General features: G+C 44.9%; 1 protein-coding gene across 1 annotated transcript in view; it reads left to right on the plus strand.

The window, feature by feature from the left end:
* The window catches only part of SNTG2 (syntrophin gamma 2), a 374015-nt gene that overhangs the window by 282679 nt on the left and 86497 nt on the right, over positions 1-4839 (plus strand). The window lies entirely within an intron of this gene.

Raw genomic sequence — 4839 nt, forward strand, 5'->3', positions numbered from 1 at the left:
GTGTTTGGAAGAGGCGGCTGCTAGGACAGCTGTTCCTGTAGCAGGGGAAAGCTCCATCTGGTGTTTGGAAGAGGGGGCTGCAGGGAGGGCTGTTCCTGCAAGAGGGGGAAAGCTACATCTGGTGTTTGGAGGAGGACAAAGACAGTGCTTGGTCCTGCCGTTTGCTGTTTCTACATGGTTGGAAAGGATTCTGCTTGTAGATTGCTTATTTATTGCTCCAAATTTATACATTAACCTACTTCTTTGTCTAGTTCAAATAGCCATTAAGATATTGTAGAGCTTATTTCTTCCTCAAATGCCAGCTGGTTTGGAAGTGGGATGCAGAGGCTCTGTGTCTTAGAGGATAGATTACGTAGTTGAAGAAGCCAAGAAACAAACAAAATACAACCCTCTTTTTAGACGTTTCTAATTTCTAAATTTTAAAAGCTTTCTTTCCCTGGTGTCTCCCAAGTTTTATTTAAAAAATAAGCAGCCTGCTTTAGTGGGGTCCATAATATAAATTTATGGCTGAATGCTATAGTTCTGCAATTTCATTTTCCAATTCCTACCAGTACCACTCTCCCCAAACTGACCAAATGTAATGTGTAATGTCTAGAAGTTTATCGATTTAAACAGCTTTACTTTTGAGAGTCTGACCATCAGAACTGCAAGCAAACTAAAAACCTGATGGCTTCAGGTACCTACACATGTTGGATGCATGTCACGTGACGGGACTTTCTTCCATTAAAAGGAAATGAAAAGATAAAACCAAGTTCACCTCCAGACATCAAAACAGTATTACCCTGCCTGTCTTTTCATTGATAAGGATGGCTTTTTAAGTAAGCGTTTTACTTGAGAATAATTTTAGATTTATGGAAAAGCTGCACATTCATGCAGAGAGCCCCATCTGCCTCCACTCAGCTCCCCTGATGCACCTGACTTACGTGGCCACGGAACATCTGGCAAACCATTTGACAACCGTGCAGCATTACTAACCACACCTCGCCCTCCAGCCAAACTGCAGTTTTTCTCCTAATGCACTTTTTCTGCCCCAGGGATAACATAGGACATCACATTGTCTTTAGCTGCAAGGTTTTTAAATAAACCAGCACTTTGTGCTTACTGCGTCTAAATGTTTGCATGAATAATGATTGAATTCTCCTCAAAACAAGCGTAACCATATTCTTTAACATTTGCTGCTAATTTGCATATTTTCAAATCCATATTTTCAAATTCAAGTCCCAGAGGTGAACATCTGATTGGCTGGGCTGATTTTGGTTTTGAGCAGAACTAAGATATTCATGCCAGCTCATCTCAGAGGTACTGAAAGACTCGGAGGAGGTGGCTGGCATGGCATGTGCCCAGCCTGGACCACTTACCACTGACACTGGAGACGCAGGAAGGGGCCGAGGTGTCGGAGGCCTGCCGTGGACCCATATCACGGCACGTGTTGCCAGTGCAGCCTGTTTACCAGTTGGCCTTTTGTGGAACTTAGGGATTCTTCGAACCCTAATAGGCAGACCCTAATTCAACAACCATTGAATAGCAAGGGTTTAAAACAGTTAGACAGGTTTCCTTGCCATGTGTCTTCACGGAAGTTATGTCCTGCCTTGGGACACTCCAAGGCGCTCGTAGCATCCAACTCATCTCAGCAAGACCTGGCTGGTAAATTGATTGCAGCATCACAAAGTGCCCCTGGAATCGCTAACTTGGGTAAACTCCTTTGTAGCTTCTAGTGCACTTCTGTCCATTATATAAGTTGATTCTTGAGACAACTGAAGGCTCCTCATTTTATTGATGAGTGCCAAGAGCACACAGTATCAGAGCTCCATCTTGATACGTCATAACTGTTTTATCATGGAGACCTATTGTAACATAAACTGATAACTAAAAATAGGTATTTTCATTTTAGCAACACATTGAACAGCCACATTCACTTGCTTTTGTTTTCTCATTTGAGTCTTGCTTTTATAGATGAAGGTCATGTGTAAATAAAATAGTAAACAAATGTACTTGACTGAGGATTGCTTTGGGTAATTTATTTAAAATCCTCTCTTAAGAGACTGTGGATTGTATTAACTGCATTTAATGCCCGAATATTCTTACAATGTACTGAAAATCCAGAGTGCAGGCAGTATACTCTCTGGTCTTCCTCCCCAGTGGGAACCACCACTGTTCACTGTGTGTTCACCACTGTCCATTCTGGTGGAAACAGTGACTGGAAAGGCCAGGACAGATGCCATTGGCAGATCTCGTCTTGAACAAGGCTGACTCGAGCTAGAAACCCAGTTTCCCAGAGTCTCTGTTCTCACGTGGCTCTGTGAGCATTGCAGGTTGTCTCTGAGGTCATTGACATTTGTGAAATGACAGAACCTCCCTCGCAGACCAAGAGCCTTTGGGCCATTGACAACATGTAGACCCACATCTAGACTCCGATCCACACGCTCGCTGCCCTGCGAGCACCTGCAGCTCCATCTTCTGGAACTCAGAAGTCATGCCTTGAAGTATTTGGCCTGTCATTATTCTTCTTGATACTTGCTCTCATCATTGGTTTTAAACTGGCTTACTTAGCCTGAAAAAAGGTAATAAATACAAATAAGCAACTTCCTTCAGTATTCATTTGTATTCTGCTTAGTTGTAAATTATGAGTCCCTAAATACGTTTGATTTTGAAATAATTCTTTTAAAGAAATCCTAATGTATCTAAATTTTAAGCTATGCTTCTTTTTCTTCATACCTGCTACGGTTAGAGAGTCCATTTCTTATTTTAAATGCAGTTTCGTTTTGTTAAAATGTAGGCGAGTCTTCCCTCAGGGTCCTGAGGTCGCTGCCACTCACACTGGCTGGGCAGTGCATTTGCAAGGGGCAGAGAATCACTTCCTGGGAGACTGAAACCAGGATATGGTTGTGGGGAGTGAGGGCTGAGGAGGGCGCGTGGCACTGGGGTGAGGGGCAGGAACCTGCTTTGCCCGAAGCCACAGGAGCAGCTGTGTGTGCCGGGGAGCCAAAGTCACGTTTCCATGTGTCCAGGAAGGAACTGGAAATTGCAAACTCCTCATCCACGTAGAGGAAGTGCCCACACCTTAGCCTGCTGGATTGGGGCTTCCCTTCCCCAGGGCTGCCTGCCTCCTGCCCTTCCTCTGGCCCACAGAGACCGTGCTCTGTCTCCGCCACTTGGCTTTGCCGTGGTTTGTTAGGGTTTCTTTCTTGGTCATTTAAACTATTTGAAAACAATAAAAAACTAACAGACAAACCCTGTTTCCTCTGGCAACATCGCTTGTCCATTCCAGATGCTGCAGCTCCTCCCTCCATATCTCTTCCTGTCTCTCTGTCTCTGTCTCTCTGTCTCTATCTCTATCTCTCCTTCTCTCTTTCTCCTCCTGTCTCTGTCTTTGTCTCTATCTAACTCTGTGTCTCTCCCTCTGTCTGAATCATCTCTCTGTCTCTGTCTTTCTCTCTGTCTCTCCTCTGCCCACTCTTTGCTCCTCTCGATGTCTCTCTCTTTCTCCATCTGTCTCTGTCTGACTCTGTGTCTCTCTCTCTCTCTGTCGGTCTCTCCCTCTCTTTGTCTTTCTCTCTGTCTCTCCTTCTGTGCCCACTCTTTGCTCTTCTCGAGGTCTCTTCCTTTACTTGCTTTCCAGTCCCTTAGAGACAGTTTTATCTTCGGTGTGGGAACCTGTACCTTATCTTGTATTCAAGACCCCTTTCTTTTCTTTTCCCATAAAAGTTATCTGTCGTATCTTTCTCCTTCTGCATACACTCCTGAACATTCCTAGAACATGACTGTTTTCATTAACTTCTAATTTCTAATAATTTCTGCAGAAGATGACTTGGCACCATCTCCATTCTCTCTTCAGTGCTGTCAGCAGACCTTCTTTCCATCACTGTGGTTCTGAAGGCCTTGCTATTCCTTGTAAAGGGTCAGCGAGGACCCAAATGAGCCTAGAGAGTAATTCTCAAGATTCAGTAAACCTGTGAAGTTGAATTAGCCCCCCCCCCAGATAGATTTACCATTAGGCTGCAATTTAAGGAAGCCAGATGTTACTCTAAACTGTATGCATCCATCCAAAAGTGGTCAGATCTCTGAAATATATAAATTTTGTTATCCTCAAGTAAGCATAGTTTCATAATTTAAATTTTTAAGTGTAAATATGTAACTGTTAATTACACCAATATAGACTGCACAGTCTTTGAAGCTTTTGAGTCTAGTAGTGCTTAGGAAGTACACATAGACACACACACACATGCGCACACCACACACCACACACACTACAGACACCACTCATGCACACAGCACACACAGACACACCACACACACACCACATACACACACCGCACACCCACCACACAAACCCCCACACATGCACGCACCACACACATGCAGACCACACACACACACACCACAGACACCACACACACACCACAGACACCACTCATGCACACACCACACACAGACACACCACACACACACCACATGCACACACCGCACACCCACCACACAAACCTCCACACACACATGCACACACCACACACATGCAGACCACACACACCACACACCACACACACACCACAGACACCACTCATGCACATACCACATGCACACATGCACACACATGTACACACCACACACACCACATGCACACACCACACGCACACCACATAATCCCCACACACACGCGCCACACACACATGCACATACCACACACATGCATTTCCACATACCCACCACATGCACACACCACACAAATAGACACACACACAGCCTACAGGCACACACCACACACACACACCACGCACCACATGTGCACACCACACACACACACCACACACGCACCACATCTGCACACCACTCATGCACACA

The sequence above is a fragment of the Piliocolobus tephrosceles genome, chromosome 15, assembly GCF_002776525.5.
Source record: "Piliocolobus tephrosceles isolate RC106 chromosome 15, ASM277652v3, whole genome shotgun sequence".
NCBI lineage: Eukaryota > Metazoa > Chordata > Mammalia > Primates > Cercopithecidae > Piliocolobus > Piliocolobus tephrosceles.